Consider the following 21,404-nt stretch of genomic DNA (forward strand, 5'->3'; position numbering starts at 1 on the left):
ACCACTGATACTTTCAATTGCTGAAGGTCCACACAAATCGATGTGCAGTAATTCAAGTGGTTGGATGATCTTTGTGTTAACACGTGTGGGATGACTCTTTCGGATTTAATTTCCCATCTGGCACGCAGCACACAAATGTTCTTTATTAAATTTGAGAAGTGGAAGTCCTCGTACGTGATCACCAATAACCAACATGTTGATATCTTTGACGTTGAGATGTGAGAGCCTTCGGTACCATAGCCAACTTTCGTCAGAGTGTGCTTTCGTTAAAAAGGCATAAAGCTGGCTTTCCTCGAAATGGATTGAGATTAAGAGGATACATCTCTCCCTTTCGCTTGGATTTTAACAGGACAGTCTTCGTATTCTTTTCAACAATCTCTAAACCTTCATCATCGAATGAAACCTTCAAACCAGTTCCCACAATAAGTTGATAGAAACTGATTAGATTGTGTTGCAATCTCTCTACATAATCCACCTTCCTGATTGAAAATTCCGCGTTTGTGATCATTCTATAACCTATAATCGTGCCATATAAATTATTCCCGTATTTGAGACATCCACCATATTTAAGGGCCTGAAACTCCCTTAGCTCTTCCCTACTTCCTGTCATGTGATGTGAGCAGCCACTATCAATGTACCATTCATCATCGAACTGCTCGTCACATATTACCTGCAAAAATCAAGCAAATTTAGGAACCCAAAGTTTCTTGGGTCCTTGTGAGCCTTTTACAGGACATGGAATTGCAATTGAAAGATCCACTAAGTATGTTCTTTTTATTAAAGTGGTTTCATCTTTTCGTTTGATGGTAAAAACTTTGATTTTATTGTTTTCTTTTTTCGGTTTATTTGAATCGGACTGTTTAGTTTTGTTTTGATTCTCATCTAAACTAGTCTTTTGATACCTAGGGTTAGCTGACGTCTTATTGGTATGAACTTCAGAATGCGAGACTTGCTTGCCCATTCCTTTGATATCCTTGACTGGATTCGGCTCTGGTTGTTGATGAAGATAATGGGGTTTAGGACCGAAACTGGTCTTTCGTTCTTGTTATTGCAGGATTCGACATGAACATTAATCCTTTGGTTCGTTTGACCGCACGACTGACAGTGAGTGCATGGACTTCTGTTTGTCTGAGGCTTTCCTTTCACCTGTGCATTCAATACTTTGTGAACATGATTGGTGTTTTGAGAATTCAAAAACTACTTCCTCTCTTTGAGATTTTTCTGGTACCTTCTGTTCCTTTGACGTGTTTGTTCAGCAACTTGTTTTTGAGATTTGTGAAGCTTTTCTTTTGGTTTCGGTTTCTCTTCACTAGCTTCGCTTGGAGACAATCTTGTTGGTGCCTTTTCCGGTTAGCTTTGAAATTCCTTAATACCGCTAGTACTTGGCTTATCAAAGCTTGAAGGCTTGTTAAGTGGCTCAGCCACATATCTACCCCTAACTCTCCATGACGTTTGCTCAGACAGACCTATTGTTTCGTTTGCATTGTCAATGGGAGTTGACCAGAAAAAGTTATCACATGCATCGGCATTGTATTCATCTACTAAGGAAGTTAGCTCAACTGTTTGCTTTTTGGTAACTCCATAAGTGGCATATACTTGATTCGGTACAGTTTGCACCTTTTGATATACAACTGTCTTTTCTCTAAGGACTTTGAACTTGTTCTGGGACATGCGAGCGAATTCAACTAAATTTTTAGATATGAGTGGCTTTGCCGGTTCAGGTTCGCTTTTGAGAAACTCAGAGCAGTCAACCTTATCTTCTACATAAATTTCACTCACATTATTGTCCTCATCAAATTCAAAAGAATTTTCCAAATTCATCTTATTTTTTAAACTTAATTTGGTACTCAATGAGTCAAACTTGTGCATGGTTTGGGTCTTTATTTTCAATTTTTCATTTTCGTCCAACAAATTCCTAAGCATGTCCTTATGGTCTTTAGACTTAATAAAGGACTCTATTTTGTCCAGACCAATTCTATAAGCATCCAAAATCTCGTCTGATGATACAACAGATTCACAATTATAGCAGTCTACATCGACTTCATCCACCTTTAGTTCAAGAAATGGCAAAATCATTTTGTGAAACTTTTTGTCAATATCACAATATCACAAAATCATCTTGTGAAACTTCATCATCTTCACCCTTTTTCTTCTCTAACAGCTTTCTTAACATGCAATCTTTGGCAAAATGGTTTTTGCCATGGCAGAAGTTGCAGTCATATCCAAAGTCTCCAACTAGTCTGCTCTCCTTCTTCTATTCTTCTATCTGAGGATTGTTTTTGATCTCCTCTTTCGCCTTTTATGAGTTATAGCTTCCCTGCCAGTTTTGGTTCTTGGCGACAGGGAATTTCTTACGAGCAAACCGCTTCAAGTTGGAAACCATTATTGCATACTCTTCGCTTATTAGATCACATTCTGACATTTCTGACTCTTCCTCATCTTTTGCCACACTTTTTCCCTTAGAGAGAAGATCCAAGGATCCCATACTAGACACTACTTTCGCTTCCTTAGACACAACACTTTCATGAGACTTAAGAATACCCACCATCTTCTCTAGTGAATAGGTCTTAAACTGCTCGTGAGCCTTCACAGTTGATGCCACAACCATCCACTCATGTCACAAACCATTCAAAAATGTGACCTTCTGTTCGATCACTTCTCTTCCAATACCGTGCTTGATCATCTTGCCTAAAAGATGGTTGAAACGATCGAATGTCTGAATCGGTTTTTCATCAGCCTTTTGTTGGAAAGCACCGACCTCAGAGAGCAATAAAGTTTGGATGGAATGTTCTAGGTCCTCATCGATGGAATATAGCTTTTTAAGTCTATTCCATATCTCTTTTGCAGTAGTGCATGGGCTTACCAAACGAAAAGTGTCAGACTGTAAAGCAAATCTGATCATTCTCATGGCTTTTACATTACATAACAACTTATCCTTTTCTTCTTGAGGAATCTTTTCCACATCACTCAAGAGTTTTTTGTACTCCGTTTGAGTCTTAATGGTTCTATTCGTTCTAGAATGAACAAAAGGACCCAATGTTATCGCCTCCCAGATTAGATAACCATTGTCTTCAGATCCAACTACATAATCTTCAAAGTGATGCATCCAAACTTCATAATCTTGAGTGTATAGGATTGGAATCCTAGTTGTAGATCTAATGTTGTTGGAGATATTGATCGGATTGGTTTCTGAATCATCGTGAGACATGATGACCTTTTATAGATATCTGCAAAGAATCAGACTTGTAAGTATTGAATTAGGGTATTATTAGAATCAAGAAACAACGTTAATGAAGAGATAACGGCTCCCACTGATTCGATAAAAGTGGAAACCCTAAACAGATTCTTCCAACACAAGCGATGTGTATGAATTACACAGTCTCTTGCTCTGATACCAATTGATGAGAATAAATTCTTTTAGATCGATAGATTCAAACAAATATCAATAATAATTAATATAAAAACAATGAATACTACAATGAATCAAACAAATGTCGAATGATTAATATGCTCCACCTCAGAAGAATTCTATGAGAATTGCTACTGTAGAGATGTGCTAGGGTTACAATACTTGATCTGAAAATAATTATCAAAAGTGTAATCAACATAGTGCATACATGCACTATATATATGTACTGAACCCTAAATAAAACATGGCTGGACAGGCCCAAACCGAGTATACAAAATGGACCTAAGTATAAAGCCCAATGACGCAACCCCCAAGACTCAACAGCGCTGATACCAACTCAAAACATCCCAAAAAATAAGACTAACAATTGTGATTTTTAGATTAATAAAACCCTTATCCAAAACAATATCATAAAAACCATAGTGAATCAGGGTGTATCAATAAACATCCAAGTACATCAAAGTCAGGTAATATGCAGAATAACGTGTTGTGTGCAATACAGTCATCCCGAGCTCTTCTTTTTCGAAAGAGAAGTAGCTAAAACATAAACTAAAAACCGTAAGCACAAAGCTTAGGGAGTTCCCTAAAATACCATATACCATACATATCAAACATATAATGGGCTCCGCCTGGTATCGTGCCCTGCTCAAAACAGATCTGTCAGTAATCAGGCCTCACCTAGCATCGAGCCCCGCCTGGTATACATACAAACATATACACATGCATACAACATAAAAATAAATAGCATACAATATAATCATCAGGCCACGCCCGATATCCATATAAACACATAACACATGCAAGAGTCATGCAAACAACTAGCATCCTAAGCATAATAAACCATGGGCTAGCATTGGTGCCTTTGACCCACTAGACACAGTGAGGAAACTCACCTCTAGAGGCTGAATGTCTCAAATAAAATCTCGTTCTACTGATTCGGAAAATCGATGCGTGCTAGCACCATCAAATAATATCCAACTAATAATTGGATCTCGATCCATTATCAAGAATCTAAATTACTTGTCCAATATCTAGGGTAAAATTCCATTTTACCCTTTTTCTTACTTGTCCCAAAACCAAAGCCCAACCCATTTTCTCAAAAAGCCTAATTTCCTAATTGGCCTCCCGAGGCCCAATATGGCCCAACTTCCTAATTGGGCCCGAAAGCATCATGAAACTCATTCCAAGAAATTCAATAGTCTATCCATGGCCCAAAGTCATAAGTCTAATGGATAGAACCCTAAAAGGCCCAAAATATACACCCTGGGAGTACGCCCTGCGCACTAGAGACATACGCATCACGTACTCACTCTCGAAGCACCACGTACAAGCAGATGATGCATGATACAAGCATTACAGTGAACGTCCTCCTACGTATGCCCAACATACTGATCAAAGGCCTAAGAATCCATATTAAGCTCTTATTGGGTTAAGCCAAGTCATCCAAACACACATCTAATCCCTAGATAAGGTATTAAATCATAAAGTTGCAAACTTTACTCCCTTGCATGCCTTAAGGGGACCCAATAAAGTTGCAAACTTTACTCCCTTGCATGCCTTAAGGGGACCCAAAACCCGTTTTTATTCTTCTAAACCCATAATATAAACGCCAACTTAATCATGACTCACCCAAACCCATCAAGATGACATTTTTAGGCACCCACAACCTCAAAAGTGCTAAGATCCAACATTCTAAGCTCTTGAAGTAGCTCATACTCACAAGGATGATTCTAAGGACCAACATAAGCCCAAAACATACCCTAGACTAGTTCTAACACATAGATTCATCAAGTTAGAAACTTTATACCTCCTAGAAGTTAATGAAGATGATTAGAGCTGGGATCCACAAACTCCAAGCCAAGCAATGCTTCTAACAAGAACTCCTTCTTCTATAAGGCAAACCAAAATTATACCAAAAACCTCAAAATGCTCAAATGGAAGCTAGGGTTTTGAATCTAGGGTTTAATGGGATGCAGGCTGAAGCTAAGACGGATTGGATTTGAGTAAAGATCATTAAATACGGTCCAAGACCCTAAATTAGGGTTTGCATGAGGCTGGAGTACGCCCTATGTACTCCAGTACACCAAGCGTACTCCATAAGGAGCTCTCGATCCTCCTGCCTAGTACACCTAGTGTAATCCCTATGTACGCCTAATGTACTACGTTTAGTCTTAAAGCCACCAAACTTCCACAAGTCATAACTTCTTCGTTCTATATCTGATTTCGATGATCCTTATATCCACTGAAAGGTATGAGAAGCTCTACACTTCTATCAACTCCCCTTGCTATAAAACTTTCCTAACTAAAATCAAAAATTCATAAAAGGCTCGAACTGAAACTTTACTGATATACCCTTGGACTCCAAAACACAAAGCAAACTCCCAGATCATCCAACCTACATTATCCACACTAAAAGGGGGTCTAAGTCTCTTTCTTAAAGTCCCTAAGACTTAAGATAACAACTCTTCAGTTCACGACCCCGAATTATGAAATGATTTGAAACAGGCTGTTACAATGTATGTCAGGTGGGGCCTGATGAGTGTATTGGGTGGGACCTATTACATGTTATTGATAGATATGTATCTGGCGGGGCCCGTTGGTTGGCGGGTATGGTCCATTATATGTATGGTATGGGGAATTTTGAGGATATCATTAAGGTTTATGCTTACGGTTTTCATTTTATGATTCAGGTACTTCCGGTTCAAATGGGAAGAACATGGGATGATCGCATTGCACACTCCATGATTTCCGCATTAACAACTCTGGTGTACTTTTGAATGAATATCGGTATGCTCTGATTTTCTTATGGTTTCATAAACATGTTTGGTTGATGGATTATTTAATATAAATTTAAAAAAAATGGTTTTGAGTTTTGGGATGTTACAAACATTCGAGCAGAAAACCCAACATGAAAAAAGGCATCGTGTTGGGGTGAAAAGTTATTCATGATTGACTTTGTAAATGTTTGACTTTTGTAAAACCCACTTGCATGTGGATTATTAGCCTTTTGACACATGTGTCAGTGAGAGTGAGAGAGAGAGAGAGAGACGTGTAAACACCTCTATATAAGGTGGGTTTGTCCACTTGTACGGGTGTGCTTGAGAGATGTAAAAGTTGAGTGTATAAGTGTGTGTTATTTATGTAGTCTAGATATAGATCATTTTTGTGTAACACCATATACAATCAATACATCTCTTGAACACCCAAATCACCATGTTCAATTGTGCAAGCTTTAATTCCGCATGTCAAACCATATTCTTTGTCACTACAATTGGTATCAGAGTGGGTCTTCAAGATCAAGGTGATATTTGAAGAACGATTCTCGGTTTGGCAACTTTTGTCACAATTTGAAGCAATTTTGGTGAGTCTCTCTCTATGATCTCTTGTAATTTTTGAATCATGCGTTGCGTTTTTGATTTGTGATTGTTTTGTTTCATTGGATCTAATTCGTTTTTACCCCATTGATGATCCAATAAAACTTTGTTCAGATCAAGCCATCCAAAAACAAAATCAAATTTTCGTTACTGTTCATTAAATCCGATATTCAAGCACAAAACAATTTCTTTTTCTTAATTTTTCATTGTTAAATTTTGAGCCCAAATTTGAATCCATTATTGTTCACAATTCTTTGAGCCCAAAATGTTGTATGGTTACTGTTCTTCATTCCAATTTGAGTCCAATTAAAATTTTTTTATCCGGTTAAATGAGACCAAGTATTATTACATTTGATTAACTCAGATATCACGTCTTCCGATTATTCTTGCATTCAGTTTGTTCAAGACTTCAATCGAAAATTCAAGATACTGATTAAATCAATTGGGAACATTAACTATGTCTGTTCTTCATTGTATGCATAAGAGTGTTGTACCTTCAGGGTTTTCTTTATGATCGAGTTCCATAAGTATCATATTCTTTTCCTGGAAATTAAAAATCACATCGATTGAGTATTTCTAATTGTTGATGAAGATCAAGATTAGTTAGAAACTCATAATGTTCTTGAAATCGGTTGATGATTGAATCAATTGTCATACTTCACGTCTTTCATCGTAATCGTGTTCTTGAGTTCCGATTTTGTTTCTATGTTTCTCAAAATTGACTAGTAATTCTTGTTTTGTGTATCTTGTGAATCGATTGTCTTTAATTCCGTTGATTCCCAAAATCGATTATGATCAAGATGTTGATTTTTGATTAAATTGGATAGTCAAAGCGAAAAGTCAAAATCGATTAAGCAAAGTCAGATATGTCGATTTTTAACTGTGGATTTCACAAGTGGTTGAAGTCGATTATTGTGAAGTTTGAATCGATTTCACTTCTGAAATCGATAAGTCAAACTAAAAAGTTAAAGATCATGTTCTTGATTTGTGAAGAAAATGTGAGTGTCGAAATCAATTTGTTTTGGGCTGACTCCTAGAAATCAACAGTTTTGGAATTGAATTTGGTTTTGGTGTCGATAGAACCTTGGGGTCAAATTTCTTGAAAACAAAAATTTATTAGAATCGAAGTAAATTGAAATCAATCAAGACATGTAAAATGAAGAATGAACTGGGAAATTGATTTGATTTTGAAGGCGAAGATTTAGAGTCGATGGGTTGCGGATAAACACAAACTGGAAATTTTGATTTTGAGTTTGATGTTCGAAGGAGGTAATGAGGATTAAGAATCGAAGGGAATGATTGAATGTTCGAACTAATTTTGGGTTTGTATAATGATGATTGGAACGAAGAACTGGGTCAAGAAGTTTGATATATGAAGAATACAATGGGTTTTTATTGGAACAAAGGGGTATTTTTATGGGATTTATACGAAGGGATTATTGGGTATTGTATGAAGGGTTGAAAATTTCGGGTGTTTTAGATTCGAAGGGGGTATACTGAAAATTCATACGAAGAAAGTTAATGTTCATTACTAAGTCTTCGTATGCTTTGAATCATTAACATTTCGTATGAATTGAAAGGAAATGGCAAAGTTTCGAATCTGGCCCTTGAACCTTTGAATTTTTGACACTTCGAAAATTAACCCAAGTTTCGAATGTTTGACACTTTTCACCAAAATTCGAAAAAAATTTGGGCTTTGTATATTTTGGGGGATGCTTCGTATGGTTTGAGCACAAAGAGCAGAATTTTCGGAAATGGTCTTTGAGACTTCGAATTTTTGGCAGTTTGCACCCAAATTCGAAAAAGGACTAATTTTTGATGGAATTGAAGATTGTGCATTTCAGGCCTCTGCAGTTTGTGCAAATTGATGCTTTTTACCCAGATTTGAAAAAGGGGGAGAGTTTTTCATTTTTTACCGTTTTGGGCGCAACGGGTCACTACAAAACTTTGAAATGGACAATTTCTACAATTTTTTAGAAATTTTGTCAAAGGCGATCAACGCACGAAGCTAAAAATTGATTATTTTTTGGATTTTCCGGATTGAAGCACAAAGTTTATGCCACATGTTAAGGGGGAGTTTTGACACGAAAAATTCCGAATATAGCACGTTCTTTTTCCATTTGAGTTTTATAATCAAATTTCGATTATAAAAAGGGGGAGAAGTTGTATATGGAAATTCGAACTTGAATTTTTCATATTACGTGGATTTGAAGACCGAAGTGATGCTGAAGTTTTGAAGCTTACGAGATGATAGAATTGGAAGTTCGGAAGTGATGTATTCGAAATGGGTTTGGTTTTATTGAAGATTTTTGGGGTGTGTTTTTATGTGCAACTTTAGGGTGATTATTTGGAGTTTGGAATACTATTGATCTTTCGTTGCTGCTCGAATTGTATGGTCTCACATCCTAGAGCCCAAATTGAAGAATCATGGAAGAATTTAATATTGAAGTTCGTTTCGACATGTGTCACCTTTGAGGCTTGAACCGCGTAGCTGCTCGACTTTGGAAGAATTGAAGTTGGTCATTCATTCCTAACTTTGAGGGGGAGAATGTTGGGGTGCAAAGTTATTCATGATTGACTTTGTAAATGTTTGACTTTTGTAAAACCCACTTGCATGTGGAGTATTAGCCTTTTGACACATGTGTTAGCGAGAATGAGACAGAGACATGTAAACACCTCTATATAAGGTGGGTTTGTCCACTTATAAAGGTGTGCTTGAGAGATGTAAAAGTTGAGTGTGTAAGTTTGTGTTATTTGTGTAGTCTAGATCTAGATCATTTTTGTGTAACACCATATACAATCAATACATCTCTTGAACACCCAAATCACCATGTTCAATTGTGCAAGCTTTAATTCCGCATGCCAAACCATGTTCTTTGTCACTACACATCGTAAAGATCATAAAATTTTAACACGTAACTCCTTAGGATCCTTAGCCTATACACTATCATGCATCTCTAATAGCTCATATATCACTCACAAAATGGCATCTCTCCTAAGCAGGCACTCTAGCATGAAATCTTGAGTAGATCCTTAGCCTAAGTTATAACATGCACATCATACTATAACACATATAACAACAACTCAAATACAGCATATAAAGAAAGTATGGATATTTTTGAAAATCACTTTTTTGAGCTTCGGCTGACTATACACATCACATCTTCCTTTGAAATGAAACTTTCCAAAAAAAGGCTTAGTAAGACTCTCAGATCCATAGTTTGAGTTTGGAATCCCACGAGTGTTCATCAAAATACCTCAAACTAGGGCTCTGATACCAACTTGTAACATCCCAAATTCCAAGGCTAAATTTTTCATTTTTAAAATAATATAACATCAATTTTAATAAAATTACATTTAGGGTAAGCCATTTATTATAAATCATTTCTAAGAAATTAGAGTTATAATGAAGATAATGTGGAATTTCGAATCATAAAATTGTTGATGTGTGTGTATAGCCCGGCCTTCGTAATCTGATAATTACTTGCAAAATATTTTATTTATAACTGTAAGCACAAAGCTTAATGAGTTCCCCAAAATATCACACATGGCACAACATAATAATCAACTATGGTTATCAAGAACCCTAGGACTATCATATGTCCTGAATACCATATACAACACACAATATACATAACTATTGGTTATCAACACTATAGGGACTATCAGTAGTCCCAGTGGGCTAACAGTGTACCCTGTTGGTTAACGGCACACCTCATGGGTTCTCAACAACCCTGGGGACTGTCAACAGTCCAATGGACTCACAACAGTCCAGGAGTTATTAGGAACTTCACATATAGTAGAAATCAACAAATAGTACCTAGTTGGTCAACATGCATATACTACTAATGGGTTTGGAGCACTACGACATTCCTATGGTGTACATGCAAACCTAATGCTTTGGATCTAGTTTTTTCACAAGTTATACATGCAATTCTGATCATCCAAAGCATGAACCTTATCTAGCATACGATTTTTGACATTTAAACATAAAAAAAAGTTAGATGAATACCTTTTCCTTGTAGCTTGTAGATCTTGACCTTCAAGAGCTTAGTGCCTCAATTATTGCACCTCTAGTGAGTCACAAACACAAAGTAGCAATTGGAAGAATATGAGAGAGAAGGTGAGGCTCTAAAATTCAGCTAGAGTTCTCTTGCTTGATGCATTGGTTGATTTCAAGGAGCCAAGAGGTTCCTTATGTAGCTAAGTTGCTAGGGTTTCATGTAAAGCCATAATCTAATTGCTTAAGCCTTAAGCATTCCAGTAGATCCTTCCATAAGGCCCCCTTGGACGAAATCTATGTGGGCTACACATGGAATTTCATCCACCCCTTCCTAAGGATCCAAAAGTGCAACTTGCAACTATCATAAAATTGCAATATCAGTCCTGATAATTTAATTAGTCTCTTTTGATCACCAAATTAATTTCTGACTAATACTAATTATATAATATGATTTCTCAATTCATATATTATTCTTATAATATATTAATAAATAACAATTAACCTCTTCCTCCATAATTCATCCTATCAAATTGCTATGGTGAAGGCAACCCAAAAGGACCATGCTACAAGCGGGTCAAGTACATACCAATTATAGTTATGGGCTTAGACACCTAACGAAACAGTCTCCCACTTGGATAAGTCTAATAAATATACCTGCAAGTATGACTTCAAAATTTTATCATTGCTCTCAAAATCCGTTGTCGAACTCTGACCTAGTCATGGAAGCATCCATTAGATAAGGGACCATATAATCCTTCATTATGCAAGATATCGTGTGGACAATGACATGGAACATAATCATTCTTAAAGTCCAGCAGCTTGTTTCCCAACTTCTGATTCGTTTGACATACAACTTAATTGAACACATCAATTTAGTCCTGACCGAGCCTGGCACATAAATTAACACAAAATCATTGAGGGGCCCAAGATATCGCTTTTACCCTCTTAGGATAAAAGGAACAGATAAACTTTGACATATATGCTGGTACTATTTACTCATCAAATCGTACACAACAACACGTTTTAAAACATCAAGTTCCTGAAGCGTTTATGCATTATCAATGCACAATCAACTCATAAACAACAACTCATATATCTCGGTTTAAAGATTATATGATATTATCATCTCACAGTCACTCATGATAAATTCCATGAAGTGATTCAAATGAGCGTGGGTTTAATCTAATACTCAAATCTTATTTCAGAAGTACTCACGAACGTTGTAGCAAACTTCGGCTATGTCTAAACACTTAGACAATCTACAAACCAATTCATGACAGTCTAACCTCATAACTTACTCCCAAAGTATGACCAACTGTGGATAATTTGAACAATCTAATTATTCTAGATGTAAAACATGCAAAAGTGAAACAATAGTAAACAATTTACACAAGATAGTAACTTTACTCATAAATAAAACTCCTTTATTTAATCATCAAATGTCAATTACATTTTATCTATTACAAGTTTCTAATCAACTATCTGATCACTCAAACTAATATCCAACTTCAGACCAATGCTCCTCGCGTGTTGTAAGTGCTAAAACCCTGCTCAGACTCTTTGTGAGGGGATATGTTGGGTTCTCCTCTGACGATACCCTCTTTACTACGAGCAGCCCCTCTTCTACCTGATGTCTGATGAAGTGATATTTTATGTCGATATGTATGGATCTACCATGATCCATTGGTTCCTTGGTTAAGGAAACCGTTCCTTCATTATCATAAAAAATCTCCATAGGCTCCTTTATGCCTGGTACAACTCTGAGGTCTCCAATGAAGTTCTTCAACCATATTGCCTCCTTTGATGCTTCGCTCACTGCTATGTACTCTGATTCACATGTTGAATCAGCCACAGTCTCCTGCTTGGAACTTTTCCAAGTGATTTCCCCTTCATTGAGGGTAAATACCCAGTCTGACTGAGAACAGAAGTTATATCTGTGGGTCTGAAAGCTGGCATCACTATACTCTATCACTCTCAAGTTATCACTCCCACCAAGGGTAAGGACCCGATCCTTAGTGCTTCGCATCTAATGAGCTCTACCCGTGTTCCCTTGTTATCGGCTAACCATGCTCAATGGAAAAGCCACATCAGGGCAAGTACATGTCATAGCATACATGATCGAGACGCTCGACTCATTTTTGCTATCTCGACATCGGTAGTCGGGCTCTGAGTCATACTTATCTTGGTATTTCTTTTGATTGGCAGTTCCCCTTTCTTGGAATTCACCATGCTAAAACGTTTCAGTACCTTGTCCAAGTAAGTACTTTGACGAAGTCCTATTAGTCTTCTACTTCAGTTTCTCAATATCCTTATCCCTAGAATATAAACAGCTTCTCCCAGATCCTTCATAGCGAAATACTTCCCAATCCAGGACTTAACCTCCTGTAAGGTTAGGATGATATTTCCTATGAGCAGTATGTCATGAACATACAAAACTAGAAACCTAACTATACTCCTACTAGCCTTGACATACACACAAGACTCATCATCACTTCTCGAAAAACCAAACTCTTTGAGTTTCTCATCGAAACAAAGATTTCATCTACGAGATGCTTGTTTCAATCCATAAATAGATTTCTCAAGCTTGCACACTCTATTGGGGTATCTAGAATCCACAAAACCTTCTGGCTGGCACATGTAAACATCTTCAGCCAGCTTCCCATTAAGGAAAGCGGTTTTGACATCAATGTACCAAATCTCATAATCATGAAACCTAGAGATAGCAAACATAACCCTAATAGATTTGATCTTGGCCACTAGTGAGAAGGTCTCATCATAGTTATCCCCTAGGGTTTGAGTAAAGCCCTTCGCAACCAATTGTGCCTTAAACGTATGCACTTTCCCATTCATGTCGGTCTTCTTCTTGAAGATCCACTTGCACCCGACTGTCTTGCGACCTAGTACATTCTTAACCAGGTTCCAAACTTAATTATCATACATGGACTCAATCTTGCTGTCCATAGTCATAGCCATGGCTTCCTTGTAGTTGTTAGTTTCATCCAAATTTATCAGTGTACTATCACTGATAAACATATCATCTTTAGCTGTTATATGGAAACCATACAACATAGGAGGAACACTAACTCTACTAGAACATCTTAGAGGTAAGGATTCGTCAACTGGTTCAACAGGAATCTCTTCCTCATATTGAGTGCTAATGTTAAAGGTTCCTTTATCACTTGGCTCTTAAAGATCTTCAAGATCAATCAGTCTCGCACTGTCATCTTGGCATATGAGTTCTCTCTTGCGGAAAACCCCTCTCCATCCAACGAAGACAACATTGTCACTCGGTCTGTAGAAGACATATCTAAAAGGCTTTTGTGGATATTCGATGAAAATATACAAATCACTACGAGATTCAAGCTTTTCATGACTCTCTTGTCTTACGAAAGCCTCGCAACCCCAAACCTTGATACGTGCCAATGAGGTAGCCTTCCCTGTCCACATCTCGTGATGTATTTTCGCAACCTTCTTATTTGGGACTAGATTAAGGATATGGGCGGCAGTCTCTAAGGCATACCCTTAAAATGAGATATGTAGCAAAGCTCAACTCATCATGGAACAAACCATGTCCAACAAGGTTCGATTGCACCTCTCAGCCACAACATTGAGCTGCGGTGTCCTAGGCGATTTAAATTGTGAAAGAATTCCACATTCCTTAAGATAGTCATGGAACTCGATACTAAGTTACCCACTACCCATATCGGATCTAAGAATCTTTATCTTCCTTGTCCAAACCATTAGACGAATCAATATTCAACATATTATTTCCTAAGTTTTCTCCAACCATCATAGTTTCATATACACCATTACAAGGCAATGTTTCAAAATAAAAAGTACCATTATATAAAGCATTAATTGAAACAATTTCATTATTGAATGAAAATCTAAAAGCTTGTCTACACAAACCATGAAAGGAAATAATATTCCTTGTCATTTCTGACGAGTAGCAACAATCGTTCAAATCTAATTCTAACCCATTACTAAGCACTAAAGAATAACTCCAATATTGGTGACAAGAGACGCTCTCCTATTCCCTATGATCAAGTTCATATTCCCATGCTCCACATCACTACTTCTTTTTAGCCCCTGCAAATCAGAACAAATGTGAAAACCACATCATGTATCAAGGACCCCAAGAACTAGCATCCGGTGAGTTATTAGATTGAATAGTATATATACTTGTAAAGGTAGGCTTTATCTTCCCATACTTGATATCTTTCAGATACTTCAGGTAGGTTCGTTTCCAATGTCCTTTTTCGTGACAGTGAAAGCACTCTGCTTCGTTTGTATTAGATGAAGAAGCAACAAAACCACCTTTTCAGTTAGATCTATTTGAATAGGATCCATCATGAGACTTTCCTTTGTGGTTTGTGAGAACAAGGATGATCTGATGCACACGGACAAGGTTTGAAAACTCCAACCTTTAATGAATGTTTAAGATCAATGTCTGCTTACTAATAAGTGTTCCAATCATGTCTGGCAAGACCAGTCAAATCTGAATAAGTACTTCAAACAAAGTATTCGAGATATAAATAAAGAGAGAAGATAACGATGCATGTAAAGATAGTAAATGAAGAACAATAAGAATGTTTTTGTGAGAGATAAAGAAACATAGTAAAAACACCATAATTGAATGAAAGATCCATCAGTGCCTTTACATTGAAAGCTCCTATAAATAGGAGTGAAAGTTACATTGAGAGAACTAGGATATTCACATAGGACTGGACAATAGAAATGTTTCTCACATTATGATTGTATAATATTAAAAAAAGACTAAGTCCTATGAAATGTCATATCAATATAAAGACAAACTTTAATAAATATGTAAAGACAAAATATAGTGACTTCGGATCAACACTCATTCCGGACTTGAGGATCATTCTGGAAAGCCTTCACTACAGCTTCTCATCTTCTTCTCTTCTGGTCCGAACAGATTCTGGACCACTCTTCACATTTTGACTCTGGACCATTCTTTGTTTCGAAGCATCTTCAATTCCAAATTAGAGCTTAGGATTGCTAGAGGTTCACTTTCAGGTTCCAAAAATCTCCCCCTAAGTGAACTTAGCAATCCAGACAACTTATGCGGCATCTTCTTTGATGAAGGTGTAGGCTCTGAACAACCGTTCTTGGACTTCAATATACCAGGCCAGATGAGGGTCTCTCCTGTCCGGCTCGATATGAACAAGGTAGGCTGGTAGGCTTCTATCCGCCTTAATGAATAAGCTAGAGAGGCTAGGTCTTGCTTAAAACTAGTAGAGCAGTAAGCCTGAAAGCTTTCCCGTGAAGGCAGTGCAGGTGAAAGCCCAATAGATCCCATTTTTTTGATCGCTCCACATAGCTCACGACCCGACTCACACACTTTGCTTTGACCTGTTCCGGAGCTTCAGATTTGGAGGAAAGAGAAATGAACTTCTTCAGAGCTTTGTTAGGAACCAGGTGTTTGTCAAGGACTTAGAAAAAGTCCTTGTTTGTTTTTTTGGTAGTGTAGACAAACCCTAGAATTGGTTCTTCGATTGGACCATCTGATGTCATCTCTTTGAATTCTTTGGAAGTGAGCAACGAGTGTGAGAATGTCGTTTGGATTCATCAAAGGAAAATTAGCATCAGTAATGGTCTGGGGTGTTGGATTGTTTCGAAGGATGTGAAATCGAAATAATGGGTAGTTTAGATCGAATTTCACAAGAATTTTTCTTCCGAAACCATCGACTTTGGTAATTCTCTTCCTCGTCCAAACTTCCTTGAGAGGTTGTTCCTGCTTGGAGTAGAACGTTTCAAGCCTTTCATGCTCAATGTGGAGAGTCACTTCCAGATCGTCAGATTGGTGAAGAGGAGCAAATTTGATGTAGTATTTGCTTTAAAGAGAGAGAGAGAGAGAGAGAGAGAAAAAGAGAGAGAGAGAGAGAGAGAGAGAGAGAGAGAGAGAGAGAAAGACAGAGAGAAAGAAAGATCTAGCTATTCAGAGTCATTAGTAGGTACATCGTAATACATGAGTGGGATAATTTCATGATCACGGATAATGCCTTCATGAAATAGAGGAGAAATCCCACACATCGGATCAGGATTATCGTTGAGAGCTTAGATTTGGATGCTATCCTCTAGTGCTTGATTGATTTCCTCCTGAGACCATCCATGTTTTTGCTTTGGAGGAGGTTCGGAGCGAGCTGCTTGTTCGGCTGTTAAAGGCTTTTTGCCTTTACCTATCTTCAATGTATCTAGGATAAGCTTCATGTTTTCATCGATGATGAATTCTGGAGTAGGGTTCAGAAGAGGTTCTTCCAGAATTTTATATGGGCTCTGGAATGGGGAACCTGGTCAAGTGGAAAAAAATTTGGGGTCAGGATCGGAGGAAGCATTTAAGGAGTGGCTTAGAAGGCTTGGGCAGTAAGTGGAGATTTTAACTTTGCCATTTGAATACCCATCCGAAGAGCATCAGGTAGAGAAGATGGTTAGGAAACAGCGGACCAAATTATCTTTTCTTCATCTGATATAACCTTTGTAAATAGCTTCTTCAGAGCCTCGAGACCAAGAACTGCCTTTCTCATAAACTTGTCTTCATCACTCTCTTCATCATTGCTTTTTGAAGGAGAGATGGGAAGGATCTTTAGGTCATCTTCATAAGAATCATTTTCATCCAGGAGTGTGAACTTCGAGGCAGGCTTCCAAGTCTGGCTAGGACCTTCTCCCCCTCTTGCATCGATGAACCTCCAGATAGGTGCAAGCATCAGTGACTCCTCCAAGCCGTCAAAATTTTCAAACACCTTTTAGAGTGCGGTGTTGAGTTGTTTGGTGAGAGCATCATGTGCTTCATAAGTCGGTGCTTGAGCAGCAAGATGATCGAATAGATTCCCTAGAACATCTAACATCTCATCAAACTTTCGATTCAGAACATCGACAATGTTCCAGGTGGATCGAATCAACTTAATCAGGAATTGTTGAATGATGAGATTCATTCCGTCCTCCTTCTTAACCTCCTTCTCCAATCTTTGGATATGTTTCTCATGACGCACATGCGTCAGCTTAATAAGATCATTGGTAGCAGACACCAAGTCGTCATGGAATTTGAGCATAGAGGTCGTTGTGTCAAGTTAGTGTTCAAACGAAGCTTCATATTAGTTGATCTAGTTGAGCTTCTCCTTCTGCAACTGAAGGTTTGGACTGATGTGAGAGAGACTGAAGAATGGCATCGAGTTTGGAGTCAAGTTCGGAAACCTTTTGATCCATTTTTGTGTTGAGCTCTGTTACGGATGTTTCGATTGAGGAGAACTTCTTCATAGTGTCTGACACATTGGTTTGAATTTCGAGAAGAGCAAAAGGATCAATGTAATCACCAACTGAGGATCCGGTGTTGGAATTTGAGTGTTACGGATTAGCTTGACGAGATGAAGGATTTGTAGATGGACCAGGCTTGGTGGTGGCATGATCTTCATGTAGCTTGGAGTTGCATCCACCATCCGGAGTGGTTGAAGAAGATGATCCGAAGTAAAAAGTAGACTGGGAGGGCTTAGATTGAAGGCGTATGGAAGACATGAAGTTAAGATTCCGAACCGTTTTTCCTTCATTTGTGAGCATTATTTCTTCAGAGAGTTCTTCATCCGAGTCAGTTTGGAACATATTGGTATGAGAGGTGATTGGTGGTTGTTCGGCATCCAGCTCTTTATCAGCATCATCATCATCTGTAGGAAGAATGTACAGAAGATTACTTTAAAGGGCTCTATCGTACATTGAAGTAAGTGTAGCCTCCACTTGAGCTCTTGTTAGATCCGGACATCCAAAAACAGCCCTGTTTACATAATCTTCCCATTTGGGATCGTTAGCACCTGGTCGTCCTGTACACTTTTCGGGTATCAGACCAATTGAGGCATCCGAAGTCGGAGGGACTCTTCCAGCTACGGAATGCTTAGGGTCCAGAACACGTGTTCCAGAGTGTGTGCATGTGGAAGAAACGAGATGGTTATTAAATGTGACTCATGGGTGTGCTCCAGGGGGTGCAAGGAACTATGGTTAGCACCGACATCACCTTTTTGGGAAGGTGAGGGTGGAATATGTGGAGACTCCCCGTGAGTGTGTGCATGTGATTCTAAAACATCGAGGGGTACCTCAGAAGAGTGGGAAGGGGGTGTTTAGATGGCTAGAATCAGCTTGAATGTCATGTGTTCCTTCATATTGAGAGGAGGAACTGACTTTGGATTTCTTTTTAGGCTTTGGCTTTGTGGGAGAATTCTTCGGTTTGGCAGATTTCTTAATCTTTGATCCGGACACAAAAGGTTTTGCCTTTTCCGGATCAGGCTCAACGGAGACTGGGCAGGTTGTGTTGGGTCAAACACAACGGAAATCTCCAAGTGATGCTTCAAGTAAATAGATTCAAAAGGTATTGAGCCAGCATATGGTCCAGAAGTCATCTAACTGGACCAAAGGCGAATTGGTCCGGAATTCTATAAGCTTTAACAACTTTGAAGGAAACACATACCTCCGGAGGTATCACAGAAACAGGAAGTGGTTCAGAAAGATCCTTGAAGAGTTGTTGAATCGTCAGTGCCCAGAACCTAGGGCTTGATATTTCGTTATCCTTCCTTTTGATGGTAAACTTACAGAAGTCTTTCCATAGAACCTCTGGAAGATCAACTGCATTTGTGCGTCTGGAAAAGATGCTATAAACCACATATAGCCAGTCCTTGCTAAGAGTGTTCGTTCTGTCGTGCTTGTCGGATAGCCCTCGAACGATGAAGTGCATCATCACTATCCAAAGTCCAGAGATGGCTGATTTCTTGAAGTCTTTAGCCCTATAGTCTTGATTGTAGTCAATACGATTCAGGAATGTCTGAAACACATCAGTGGTAGGCTTTTGAACTTTAAAATCCTCGGGGTTTTCTTTCACACCTATGGCTTTGAGAAAATGGATTTGAAGACGGGCACAATCATGTCGCTGATGATCTTAGTTTGCAACACGCCGTCATCAAGTTTAATGCTTGTGAATGCTCGGTGAAGATGATGAAGTGGAAGAGGTGTTTTAGGAACTTTAGTGAGGAGAATAGAGATTGGATGATTTGTTATGAAATCAATCATAACACGAATAGATTCATCGTAATCTTCAGGATTTACGGAAAATAGTTGCATTGTGTCCCTAAGAAACGCTTCAGGGGATGCTGGTGATGATGAACCTTTTGAGCGTTTCTTCTTAGCAATGGACTTCTTAGGAGTTGAAGCGGTTGGAGCAGTTTTCTATGGTGAAGATTGGGAAGCCATTGTTGCAGACTGATGAGTGCTTGATGAACACGAAGAACACAAAAAGGTTTGAAGGTTTAGAGGGTTTGAGCGCGTAAAGAGGTACAAGTGGGTTTTTAATGGGTATATATAGGTAAGAGAAATGGGTTGGGTCAGTGAGGGTAAAGATGACGGTCTGAATGTGAAACGAGTTGCATTAAATGAATAACTGCTTTCGAGGTTGAGTTCACATGGGAAGGGAAATGTTAGGTTTTTTGTAGCTTGAAATGGAAAACCCTAAATGGCGATTTGATGGTTGCTATATGGAAGCGTACAATCATGTCATGAAAATCAAGGAAGATAGGATAAGGATCCTCTTAAAAGTAGTCATTATGAAATTGTTTCGCCTTATGGACCTGTGGTATTCCAGATGATCGATTCTGGACAGATTTAAAAACCATTGGATAAAGAGTTGAGTTCTGAAACAACATCTTTTGAAAAAGGTCCGGAGTAGAAATTAATCTAGAATAAGTTTATAGCTCTAAAAGGTTTTTGATTGAGATTCCAAAACTATGATTTGAAAAGAAAATCTAGAGTGAAATGTCATCTGTAGTTTTTGAAAATTCGGGAGTGAAAGAGTTTGGTTTTAGATTCCGGGGTAAGAAATAGATAGTGATTCCGGAGCGAAATACCGAAATGGTGATTTTTAAGTTCCGGAGAAAATAGCTTTCGAAAGAGATTTGAGAGGAAGTCAAGAACAAGCTTTGAGAAAACTTTCGGGGTCAATTTTTTTTTTTAACTTTCAAATTGTAGAGTGCATTACCTTTCTGGAGGGGAATTCCAGGATGACCTTATGGGCTAAATTCTGAGATGAAATATTTATCATTATGACTTATGTGGACTTGGAACAACAGACACTTAGGATGAACTGTACAACTTAAAAACTCAAGTGATGGTTAGAAATAAAGACTAATAAAATGATCATGTATATTCTGAGAGAAGGCAGTTTCGAGAGAAAGATTGTTTTTAAGTTGGAACCGGATTTCTTTTGAATACTTTCATCAGAGAGAACAAGTATCTTGAAAGAACTGAGGATCTGGCATCATCATACCCATCTTGTTTAGAAAACCATTGAATTTGTTTTAATCTAATGCCTTAGTAAAGACATCAACAATCTCATTGTCATACGGACCAAAAATGACTTCAATGTTTCCATTCAAAATATGGTCTTTTATGAAATGGTATTGTATATTGATGTGCTTCATCATGGAGTGCTGAATTGGATTGTGTGAAATCGCAATGACACTTTGAGAATCACAATAGATGGGGATACATTGAAAGCAGTAACCATAATTCAAGAGTTAAGACATCATCTATAGAACTTGAGAGGTACAGCTGGCAGCAACTGTTGGAT

This window comes from Lactuca saligna, chromosome 7 (assembly GCF_052625555.1).
Source record: "Lactuca saligna cultivar CGN05327 chromosome 7, ASM5262555v1, whole genome shotgun sequence".
NCBI lineage: Eukaryota > Viridiplantae > Streptophyta > Magnoliopsida > Asterales > Asteraceae > Lactuca > Lactuca saligna.